Here is a 13053-nt window from a genome sequence, read left to right on the forward strand (position 1 = left end):
TTTTTCAGCAGAAATAAACATGTTTCTGCAAGTTTGGTCAACCCCATGTAAGTTATGGGGCAGTTACAGTACACTTTTCAAAACGTGTTTTTCAGCCCGAAATAAACGCGTTTTTTCAGACAACTGAATCCCTATGTAACTGCAAAGCTCAGAAGAGCCCACACACTCAGCTCTTAACCCCAGTGTGCAGAAAGTGTCAAAACATGTTTTTCAGCAGAAATAAACATGTTTCTGCAATTTTGGTCAACCCCATGTAAGTTATGGGGCAGTTACAGTACTCTTTTCAAAACGTGTTTTTCAGCCCGAAATAAACGCGTTTTTTCAGACAACTGAATCCCTATGTAACTGCAAGGCTCAGAAGAGCCCACACACTCTGCTCTTAACCCCAGTGTGCAGAAAGTGTCAAAACATGTTTTTCAGCAGAAATAAACATGTTTCTGCAAGTTTGGTCAACCCCATGTAAGTTATGGGGCAGTTACAGTACACTTTTCAAAACGTGTTTTTCAGCCCGAAATAAACGCGTTTTTTCAGACAACTGAATCCCTATGTAACTGCAAAGCTCAGAAGAGCCCACACACTCTGCTCTTAACCCCAGTGTGCAGAAAGTGTCAAAACGTGTTTTTCAGCAGAAATAAACATGTTTCTGCAAGTTTGGTCAACCCCATGTAAGTTATGGGGCAGTAACAGCACTTTTTTCAAAACGTGTTTTTCAGCCCGAAATAAACGCGTTTTTTCAGACAACTGAATCCCTATGTAACTGCAAAGCTCAGAAGAGCCCACACACTCAGCTCTTAACCCCAGTGTGCAGAAAGTGTAAAAACATGTTTTTCAGCAGAAATAAACATGTTTCTGCAAGTTTGGTCAACCCCATGTAAGTTATGGGGCAGTTACAGTACACTTTTCAAAACGTGTTTTTCAGCCCGAAATAAACGCGTTTTTTCAGACAACTGAATCCCTATGTAACTACAAAGCTCAGAAGAGCCCACACACTCAGCTCTTAACCCCAGTGTGCAGAAAGTGTCAAAACATGTTTTTCAGCAGAAATAAACATGTTTCTGCAAGTTTGGTCAACCCCATGTAAGTTATGGGGCAGTTACAGTACACTTTTCAAAACGTGTTTTTCAGCCCGAAATAAACGCGTTTTTCAGCAACTGAATCCCTATGTAACTGCAAGGCTCAGAAGAGCCCACACACTCTGCTCTTAACCCCAGTGTGCAGAAAGTGTCAAAACATGTTTTTCAGCAGAAATAAACATGTTTCTGCAAGTTTGGTCAACCCCATGTAAGTTATGGGGCAGTAAAAGCACTTTTTTCAAAACGTGTTTTATAGCCCGAAATAAACGCGTTTTTTCAGCCAACTGAATCCCTATGTAACTGCAAGGCTCAGAAGAGCCCACACACTCTGCTCTTAACCCCAGTGTGCAGAAAGTGTCAAAACGTGTTTTTCAGCAGAAATAAACATGTTTCTGCAAGTTTGGTCAACCCCATGTAAGTTATGGGGCAGTTACAGTACACTTTTCAAAACGTGTTTTTCAGCCCGAAATAAACGCGTTTTTTCAGACAACTGAATCCCTATGTAACTGCAAAGCTCAGAAGAGCCCACACACTCAGCTCTTAACCCCAGTGTGCAGAAAGTGTAAAAACATGTTTTTCAGCAGAAATAAACATGTTTCTGCAAGTTTGGTCAACCCCATGTAAGTTATGGGGCAGTAAAAGTACACTTTTCAAAACGTGTTTTTCAGCCCGAAATAAACGCGTTTTTTCAGACAACTGAATCCCTATGTAACTGCAAAGCTCAGAAGAGCCCACACACTCAGCTCTTAACCCCAGTGTGCAGAAAGTGTCAAAACGTGTTTTTCAGCAGAAATAAACATGTTTCTGCAAGTTTGGTCAACCCCATGTAAGTTATGGGGCAGTTACAGTACACTTTTCAAAACGTGTTTTTCAGCCCGAAATAAACGCGTTTTTTCAGCCAACTGAATCCCTATGTAACTGCAAAGCTCAGAAGAGCCCACACACTCAGCTCTTAACCCCAGTGTGCAGAAAGTGTCAAAACATGTTTTTCAACAGAAATAAACATGTTTCTGCAAGTTTGGTCAACCCCATGTAAGTTATGGGGCAGTTACAGTACACTTTTCAAAACGTGTTTTTCAGCCCGAAATAAACGCGTTTTTTCAGACAACTGAATCCCTATGTAACTGCAAAGCTCAGAAGAGCCCACACACTCAGCTCTTAACCCCAGTGTGCAGAAAGTGTCAAAACATGTTTTTCAGCAGAAATAAACGTTTCTGCAAGTTTGGTCAACCCCATGTAAGTTATGGGGCAGTTACAGTACTCTTTTCAAAACGTGTTTTTCAGCCCGAAATAAACGCGTTTTTTCAGACAACTGAATCCCTATGTAACTGCAAGGCTCAGAAGAGCCCACACACTCTGCTCTTAACCCCAGTGTGCAGAAAGTGTCAAAACATGTTTTTCAGCAGAAATAAACATGTTTCTGCAAGTTTGGTCAACCCCATGTAAGTTATGGGGCAGTAAAAGCACTTTTTTCAAAACGTGTTTTTCAGCCCGAAATAAACGCGTTTTTTCAGCCAACTGAATCCCTATGTAACTGCAAGGCTCAGAAGAGCCCACACACTCTGCTCTTAACCCCAGTGTGCAGAAAGTGTCAAAACGTGTTTTTCAGCAGAAATTAACATGTTTCTGCAAGTTTGGTCAACCCCATGTAAGTTATGGGGCAGTTACAGTACACTTTTCAAAACGTGTTTTTCAGCCCGAAATAAACGCGTTTTTTCAGACAACTGAATCCCTATGTAACTGCAAAGCTCAGAAGAGCCCAAACACTCAGCTCTTAACCCCCGTGTGCAGAAAGTGTCAAAACATGTTTTTTAGCAGAAATAAACATGTTTCCGCAAGTTTGGTCAACCCCATGTAAGTTATGGGGCAGTAACAGCACTTTTTTCAAAACGTGTTTTTCAGCCCGAAATAAACGCGTTTTTTCAGACAACTGAATCCCTATGTAACTACAAGGCTCAGAAGAGCCCACACACTCTGCTCTTAACCCCAGTGTGCAGAAAGTGTCAAAACGTGTTTTTCAGAAGAAATAAACATGTTTCTGCAAGTTTGGTCAACCCCATGTAAGTTATGGGGCAGTTACAGTACACTTTTCAAAACGTGTTTTTCAGCCCGAAATAAACGCGTTTTTTCAGCCAACTGAATCCCTATGTAACTGCAAAGCTCAGAAGAGCCCACACACTCAGCTCTTAACCCCAGTGTGCAGAAAGTGTCAAAACATGTTTTTCAGCAGAAATAAACATGTTTCTGCAAGTTTGGTCAACCCCATGTAAGTTATGGGGCAGTTATAGTACACTTTTCAAAACGTGTTTTTCAGCCCGAAATAAACGCGTTTTTTCATACAACTGAATCCCTATGTAACTGCAAAGCTCAGAAGAGCCCACACACTCTGCTCTTAACCCCAGTGTGCAGAAAGTGTCAAAACATGTTTTTCAGCAGAAATAAACATGTTTCTGCAAGTTTGGTCAACCCCATGTAAGTTATGGGGCAGTAAAAGCACTTTTTTCAAAACGTGTTTTTCAGCCCGAAATAAACGCGTTTTTTCAGCCAACTGAATCCCTATGTAACTGCAAGGCTCAGAAGAGCCCACACACTCTGCTCTTAACCCCAGTGTGCAGAAAGTGTCAAAACGTGTTTTTCAGCAGAAATAAACATGTTTCTGTAGTTTGGTCAACCCCATGTAAGTTATGGGGCAGTTACAGTACACTTTTCAAAACGTGTTTTTCAGCCCGAAATAAACGCGTTTTTTCAGACAACTGAATCCCTATGTAACTGCAAAGCTCAGAAGAGCCCACACACTCTGCTCTTAACCCCAGTGTGCAGAAAGTGTAAAAACGTGTTTTTCAGCAGAAATAAACATGTTTCTGCAAGTTTGGTCAACCCCATGTAAGTTATGGGGCAGTTACAGTACACTTTTCAAAACGTGTTTTTCAGCCCGAAATAAACGCGTTTTTTCAGACAACTGAATCCCTATGTAACTGCAAAGCTCAGAAGAGCCCAAACACTCAGCTCTTAACCCCCGTGTGCAGAAAGTGTCAAAACATGTTTTTTAGCAGAAATAAACATGTTTCCGCAAGTTTGGTCAACCCCATGTAAGTTATGGGGCAGTAACAGCACTTTTTTCAAAACGTGTTTTTCAGCCCGAAATAAACGCGTTTTTTCAGCCAACTGAATCTCTATGTAACTGCAAAGCTCAGAAGAGCCCACACACTCAGCTCTTAACCCCAGTGTGCAGAAAGTGTCAAAACGTGTTTTTCAGAAGAAATAAACATGTTTCTGCAAGTTTGGTCAACCCCATGTAAGTTATGGGGCAGTTACAGTACACTTTTCAAAACGTGTTTTTCAGCCCGAAATAAACGCGTTTTTTCAGCCAACTGAATCCCTATGTAACTGCAAAGCTCAGAAGAGCCCACACACTCAGCTCTTAACCCCAGTGTGCAGAAAGTGTCAAAACATGTTTTTCAGCAGAAATAAACATGTTTCTGCAAGTTTGGTCAACCCCATGTAAGTTATGGGGCAGTTATAGTACACTTTTCAAAACGTGTTTTTCAGCCCGAAATAAACGCGTTTTTTCATACAACTGAATCCCTATGTAACTGCAAAGCTCAGAAGAGCCCACACACTCTGCTCTTAACCCCAGTGTGCAGAAAGTGTCAAAACATGTTTTTCAGCAGAAATAAACATGTTTCTGCAAGTTTGGTCAACCCCATGTAAGTTATGGGGCAGTAACAGCACTTTTTTCAAAACGTGTTTTTCAGCCCGAAATAAACGCGTTTTTTCAGCCAACTGAATCTCTATGTAACTGCAAAGCTCAGAAGAGCCCACACACTCAGCTCTTAACCCCAGTGTGCAGAAAGTGTCAAAACATGTTTTTCAGCAGAAATAAACATGTTTCTGCAAGTTTGGTCAACCCCATGTAAGTTATGGGGCAGTTACAGTACACTTTTCAAAACGTGTTTTTCAGCCCGAAATAAACGCGTTTTTTCAGACAACTGAATCCCTATGTAACTGCAAAGCTCAGAAGAGCCCACACACTCAGCTCTTAACCCCAGTGTGCAGAAAGTGTCAAAACATGTTTTTCAGCAGAAATAAACATGTTTCTGCAATTTTGGTCAACCCCATGTAAGTTATGGGGCAGTTACAGTACTCTTTTCAAAACGTGTTTTTCAGCCCGAAATAAACGCGTTTTTTCAGACAACTGAATCCCTATGTAACTGCAAGGCTCAGAAGAGCCCACACACTCTGCTCTTAACCCCAGTGTGCAGAAAGTGTCAAAACATGTTTTTCAGCAGAAATAAACATGTTTCTGCAAGTTTGGTCAACCCCATGTAAGTTATGGGGCAGTAAAAGCACTTTTTTCAAAACGTGTTTTTCAGCCCGAAATAAACGCGTTTTTTCAGACAACTGAATCCCTATGTAACTGCAAGGCTCAGAAGAGCCCACACACTCTGCTCTTAACCCCAGTGTGCAGAAAGTGTCAAAACGTGTTTTTCAGCAGAAATAAACATGTTTCTGCAAGTTTGGTCAACCCCATGTAAGTTATGGGGCAGTTACAGTACACTTTTCAAAACGTGTTTTTCAGCCCGAAATAAACGCGTTTTTTCAGACAACTGAATCCCTATGTAACTGCAAAGCTCAGAAGAGCCCACACACTCAGCTCTTAACCCCAGTGTGCAGAAAGTGTAAAAACATGTTTTTCAGCAGAAATAAACATGTTTCTGCAAGTTTGGTCAACCCCATGTAAGTTATGGGGCAGTTACAGTACACTTTTCAAAACGTGTTTTTCAGCCCGAAATAAACGCGTTTTTTCAGCCAACTGAATCCCTATGTAACTGCAAAGCTCAGAAGAGCCCACACACTCAGCTCTTAACCCCAGTGTGCAGAAAGTGTCAAAACATGTTTTTCAGCAGAAATAAACATGTTTCTGCAAGTTTGGTCAACCCCATGTAAGTTATGGGGCAGTTATAGTACACTTTTCAAAACGTGTTTTTCAGCCCGAAATAAACGCGTTTTTTCATACAACTGAATCCCTATGTAACTGCAAGGCTCAGAAGAGCCCACACACTCTGCTCTTAACCCCAGTGTGCAGAAAGTGTCAAAACATGTTTTTCAGCAGAAATAAACATGTTTCTGCAAGTTTGGTCAACCCCATGTAAGTTATGGGGCAGTAACAGCACTTTTTTCAAAACGTGTTTTTCAGCCCGAAATAAACGCGTTTTTTCAGCCAACTGAATCCCTATGTAACTGCAAAGCTCAGAAGAGCCCACACACTCAGCTCTTAACCCCAGTGTGCAGAAAGAGTAAAAACATGGTTTTCAGCAGAAATAAACATGTTTCTGCAAGTTTGGTCAACCCCATGTAAGTTATGGGGCAGTTACAGTACACTTTTCAAAACGTGTTTTTCAGCCCGAAATAAACGCGTTTTTTCAGACAACTGAATCCCTATGTAACTGCAAAGCTCAGAAGAGCCCACACACTCAGCTCTTAACCCCAGTGTGCAGAAAGTGTCAAAACATGTTTTTCAGCAGAAATAAACATGTTTCTGCAAGTTTGGTCAACCCCATGTAAGTTATGGGGCAGTTACAGTACTCTTTTCAAAACGTGTTTTTCAGCCCGAAATAAACGCGTTTTTTCAGACAACTGAATCCCTATGTAACTGCAAGGCTCAGAAGAGCCCACACACTCTGCTCTTAACCCCAGTGTGCAGAAAGTGTCAAAACATGTTTTTCAGCAGAAATAAACATGTTTCTGCAAGTTTGGTCAACCCCATGTAAGTTATGGGGCAGTAAAAGCACTTTTTTCAAAACGTGTTTTTCAGCCCGAAATAAACGCGTTTTTTCAGACAACTGAATCCCTATGTAACTGCAAAGCTCAGAAGAGCCCACACACTCAGCTCTTAACCCCAGTGTGCAGAAAGTGTAAAAACATGTTTTTCAGCAGAAATAAACATGTTTCTGCAAGTTTGGTCAACCCCATGTAAGTTATGGGGCAGTTACAGTACACTTTTCAAAACGTGTTTTTCAGCCCGAAATAAACGCGTTTTTTCAGACAACTGAATCCCTATGTAACTGCAAAGCTCAGAAGAGCCCAAACACTCAGCTCTTAACCCCCGTGTGCAGAAAGTGTCAAAACATGTTTTTTAGCAGAAATAAACATGTTTCCGCAAGTTTGGTCAACCCCATGTAAGTTATGGGGCAGTAACAGCACTTTTTTCAAAACGTGTTTTTCAGCCCGAAATAAACGCGTTTTTTCAGACAACTGAATCCCTATGTAACTACAAGGCTCAGAAGAGCCCAAACACTCTGCTCTTAACCCCAGTGTGCAGAAAGTGTCAAAACGTGTTTTTCAGCAGAAATAAACATGTTTCTGCAAGTTTGGTCAACCCCATGTAAGTTATGGGGCAGTTACAGTACACTTTTCAAAACGTGTTTTTCAGCCCGAAATAAACGCGTTTTTCAGACAACTGAATCCCTATGTAACTGCAAGGCTCAGAAGAGCCCACACACTCTGCTCTTAACCCCAGTGTGCAGAAAGTGTCAAAACATGTTTTTCAGCAGAAATAAACATGTTTCTGCAAGTTTGGTCAACCCCATGTAAGTTATGGGGCAGTAAAAGCACTTTTTTCAAAACGTGTTTTTCAGCCCGAAATAAACGCGTTTTTTCAGCCAACTGAATCCCTATGTAACTGCAAGGCTCAGAAGAGCCCACACACTCTGCTCTTAACCCCAGTGTGCAGAAAGTGTCAAAACGTGTTTTTCAGCAGAAATAAACATGTTTCTGCAAGTTTGGTCAACCCCATGTAAGTTATGGGGCAGTTACAGTACACTTTTCAAAACGTGTTTTTCAGCCCGAAATAAACGCGTTTTTTCAGACAACTGAATCCCTATGTAACTGCAAAGCTCAGAAGAGCCCACACACTCAGCTCTTAACCCCAGTGTGCAGAAAGTGTAAAAACATGTTTTTCAGCAGAAATAAACATGTTTCTGCAAGTTTGGTCAACCCCATGTAAGTTATGGGGCAGTAAAAGTACACTTTTCAAAACGTGTTTTTCAGCCCGAAATAAACGCGTTTTTTCAGACAACTGAATCCCTATGTAACTGCAAAGCTCAGAAGAGCCCACACACTCAGCTCTTAACCCCAGTGTGCAGAAAGTGTCAAAACATGTTTTTCAACAGAAATAAACATGTTTCTGCAAGTTTGGTCAACCCCATGTAAGTTATGGGGCAGTTACAGTACACTTTTCAAAACGTGTTTTTCAGCCCGAAATAAACGCGTTTTTTCAGACAACTGAATCCCTATGTAACTGCAAAGCTCAGAAGAGCCCACACACTCAGCTCTTAACCCCAGTGTGCAGAAAGTGTCAAAACATGTTTTTCAGCAGAAATAAACGTTTCTGCAAGTTTGGTCAACCCCATGTAAGTTATGGGGCAGTTACAGTACTCTTTTCAAAACGTGTTTTTCAGCCCGAAATAAACGCGTTTTTTCAGACAACTGAATCCCTATGTAACTGCAAGGCTCAGAAGAGCCCACACACTCTGCTCTTAACCCCAGTGTGCAGAAAGTGTCAAAACATGTTTTTCAGCAGAAATAAACATGTTTCTGCAAGTTTGGTCAACCCCATGTAAGTTATGGGGCAGTAAAAGCACTTTTTTCAAAACGTGTTTTTCAGCCCGAAATAAACGCGTTTTTTCAGCCAACTGAATCCCTATGTAACTGCAAGGCTCAGAAGAGCCCACACACTCTGCTCTTAACCCCAGTGTGCAGAAAGTGTCAAAACGTGTTTTTCAGCAGAAATTAACATGTTTCTGCAAGTTTGGTCAACCCCATGTAAGTTATGGGGCAGTTACAGTACACTTTTCAAAACGTGTTTTTCAGCCCGAAATAAACGCGTTTTTTCAGACAACTGAATCCCTATGTAACTGCAAAGCTCAGAAGAGCCCAAACACTCAGCTCTTAACCCCCGTGTGCAGAAAGTGTCAAAACATGTTTTTTAGCAGAAATAAACATGTTTCCGCAAGTTTGGTCAACCCCATGTAAGTTATGGGGCAGTAACAGCACTTTTTTCAAAACGTGTTTTTCAGCCCGAAATAAACGCGTTTTTTCAGACAACTGAATCCCTATGTAACTACAAGGCTCAGAAGAGCCCACACACTCTGCTCTTAACCCCAGTGTGCAGAAAGTGTCAAAACGTGTTTTTCAGAAGAAATAAACATGTTTCTGCAAGTTTGGTCAACCCCATGTAAGTTATGGGGCAGTTACAGTACACTTTTCAAAACGTGTTTTTCAGCCCGAAATAAACGCGTTTTTTCAGCCAACTGAATCCCTATGTAACTGCAAAGCTCAGAAGAGCCCACACACTCAGCTCTTAACCCCAGTGTGCAGAAAGTGTCAAAACATGTTTTTCAGCAGAAATAAACATGTTTCTGCAAGTTTGGTCAACCCCATGTAAGTTATGGGGCAGTTATAGTACACTTTTCAAAACGTGTTTTTCAGCCCGAAATAAACGCGTTTTTTCATACAACTGAATCCCTATGTAACTGCAAAGCTCAGAAGAGCCCACACACTCTGCTCTTAACCCCAGTGTGCAGAAAGTGTCAAAACATGTTTTTCAGCAGAAATAAACATGTTTCTGCAAGTTTGGTCAACCCCATGTAAGTTATGGGGCAGTAAAAGCACTTTTTTCAAAACGTGTTTTTCAGCCCGAAATAAACGCGTTTTTTCAGCCAACTGAATCCCTATGTAACTGCAAGGCTCAGAAGAGCCCACACACTCTGCTCTTAACCCCAGTGTGCAGAAAGTGTCAAAACGTGTTTTTCAGCAGAAATAAACATGTTTCTGTAGTTTGGTCAACCCCATGTAAGTTATGGGGCAGTTACAGTACACTTTTCAAAACGTGTTTTTCAGCCCGAAATAAACGCGTTTTTTCAGACAACTGAATCCCTATGTAACTGCAAAGCTCAGAAGAGCCCACACACTCTGCTCTTAACCCCAGTGTGCAGAAAGTGTCAAAACGTGTTTTTCAGCAGAAATAAACATGTTTCTGCAAGTTTGGTCAACCCCATGTAAGTTATGGGGCAGTTACAGTACACTTTTCAAAACGTGTTTTTCAGCCCGAAATAAACGCGTTTTTTCAGACAACTGAATCCCTATGTAACTGCAAAGCTCAGAAGAGCCCAAACACTCAGCTCTTAACCCCCGTGTGCAGAAAGTGTCAAAACATGTTTTTTAGCAGAAATAAACATGTTTCCGCAAGTTTGGTCAACCCCATGTAAGTTATGGGGCAGTAACAGCACTTTTTTCAAAACGTGTTTTTCAGCCCGAAATAAACGCGTTTTTTCAGCCAACTGAATCTCTATGTAACTGCAAAGCTCAGAAGAGCCCACACACTCAGCTCTTAACCCCAGTGTGCAGAAAGTGTCAAAACGTGTTTTTCAGAAGAAATAAACATGTTTCTGCAAGTTTGGTCAACCCCATGTAAGTTATGGGGCAGTTACAGTACACTTTTCAAAACGTGTTTTTCAGCCCGAAATAAACGCGTTTTTTCAGCCAACTGAATCCCTATGTAACTGCAAAGCTCAGAAGAGCCCACACACTCAGCTCTTAACCCCAGTGTGCAGAAAGTGTCAAAACATGTTTTTCAGCAGAAATAAACATGTTTCTGCAAGTTTGGTCAACCCCATGTAAGTTATGGGGCAGTTATAGTACACTTTTCAAAACGTGTTTTTCAGCCCGAAATAAACGCGTTTTTTCATACAACTGAATCCCTATGTAACTGCAAAGCTCAGAAGAGCCCACACACTCTGCTCTTAACCCCAGTGTGCAGAAAGTGTCAAAACATGTTTTTCAGCAGAAATAAACATGTTTCTGCAAGTTTGGTCAACCCCATGTAAGTTATGGGGCAGTAACAGCACTTTTTTCAAAACGTGTTTTTCAGCCCGAAATAAACGCGTTTTTTCAGCCAACTGAATCTCTATGTAACTGCAAAGCTCAGAAGAGCCCACACACTCAGCTCTTAACCCCAGTGTGCAGAAAGTGTCAAAACATGTTTTTCAGCAGAAATAAACATGTTTCTGCAAGTTTGGTCAACCCCATGTAAGTTATGGGGCAGTTACAGTACACTTTTCAAAACGTGTTTTTCAGCCCGAAATAAACGCGTTTTTTCAGACAACTGAATCCCTATGTAACTGCAAAGCTCAGAAGAGCCCACACACTCAGCTCTTAACCCCAGTGTGCAGAAAGTGTCAAAACATGTTTTTCAGCAGAAATAAACATGTTTCTGCAATTTTGGTCAACCCCATGTAAGTTATGGGGCAGTTACAGTACTCTTTTCAAAACGTGTTTTTCAGCCCGAAATAAACGCGTTTTTTCAGACAACTGAATCCCTATGTAACTGCAAGGCTCAGAAGAGCCCACACACTCTGCTCTTAACCCCAGTGTGCAGAAAGTGTCAAAACATGTTTTTCAGCAGAAATAAACATGTTTCTGCAAGTTTGGTCAACCCCATGTAAGTTATGGGGCAGTAAAAGCACTTTTTTCAAAACGTGTTTTTCAGCCCGAAATAAACGCGTTTTTTCAGACAACTGAATCCCTATGTAACTGCAAGGCTCAGAAGAGCCCACACACTCTGCTCTTAACCCCAGTGTGCAGAAAGTGTCAAAACGTGTTTTTCAGCAGAAATAAACATGTTTCTGCAAGTTTGGTCAACCCCATGTAAGTTATGGGGCAGTTACAGTACACTTTTCAAAACGTGTTTTTCAGCCCGAAATAAACGCGTTTTTTCAGACAACTGAATCCCTATGTAACTGCAAAGCTCAGAAGAGCCCACACACTCAGCTCTTAACCCCAGTGTGCAGAAAGTGTAAAAACATGTTTTTCAGCAGAAATAAACATGTTTCTGCAAGTTTGGTCAACCCCATGTAAGTTATGGGGCAGTTACAGTACACTTTTCAAAACGTGTTTTTCAGCCCGAAATAAACGCGTTTTTTCAGCCAACTGAATCCCTATGTAACTGCAAAGCTCAGAAGAGCCCACACACTCAGCTCTTAACCCCAGTGTGCAGAAAGTGTCAAAACATGTTTTTCAGCAGAAATAAACATGTTTCTGCAAGTTTGGTCAACCCCATGTAAGTTATGGGGCAGTTATAGTACACTTTTCAAAACGTGTTTTTCAGCCCGAAATAAACGCGTTTTTTCATACAACTGAATCCCTATGTAACTGCAAGGCTCAGAAGAGCCCACACACTCTGCTCTTAACCCCAGTGTGCAGAAAGTGTCAAAACATGTTTTTCAGCAGAAATAAACATGTTTCTGCAAGTTTGGTCAACCCCATGTAAGTTATGGGGCAGTAACAGCACTTTTTTCAAAACGTGTTTTTCAGCCCGAAATAAACGCGTTTTTTCAGCCAACTGAATCCCTATGTAACTGCAAAGCTCAGAAGAGCCCACACACTCAGCTCTTAACCCCAGTGTGCAGAAAGAGTAAAAACATGGTTTTCAGCAGAAATAAACATGTTTCTGCAAGTTTGGTCAACCCCATGTAAGTTATGGGGCAGTTACAGTACACTTTTCAAAACGTGTTTTTCAGCCCGAAATAAACGCGTTTTTTCAGACAACTGAATCCCTATGTAACTGCAAAGCTCAGAAGAGCCCACACACTCAGCTCTTAACCCCAGTGTGCAGAAAGTGTCAAAACATGTTTTTCAGCAGAAATAAACATGTTTCTGCAAGTTTGGTCAACCCCATGTAAGTTATGGGGCAGTTACAGTACTCTTTTCAAAACGTGTTTTTCAGCCCGAAATAAACGCGTTTTTTCAGACAACTGAATCCCTATGTAACTGCAAGGCTCAGAAGAGCCCACACACTCTGCTCTTAACCCCAGTGTGCAGAAAGTGTCAAAACATGTTTTTCAGCAGAAATAAACATGTTTCTGCAAGTTTGGTCAACCCCATGTAAGTTATGGGGCAGTAAAAGCACTTTTTTCAAAAC

The sequence above is a fragment of the Lepisosteus platostomus genome, chromosome 17, assembly GCF_059453375.1.
Source record: "Lepisosteus platostomus isolate fLepPlt1 chromosome 17, fLepPlt1.hap1, whole genome shotgun sequence".
Taxonomy (NCBI): Eukaryota; Metazoa; Chordata; class Actinopteri; order Semionotiformes; family Lepisosteidae; genus Lepisosteus; species Lepisosteus platostomus.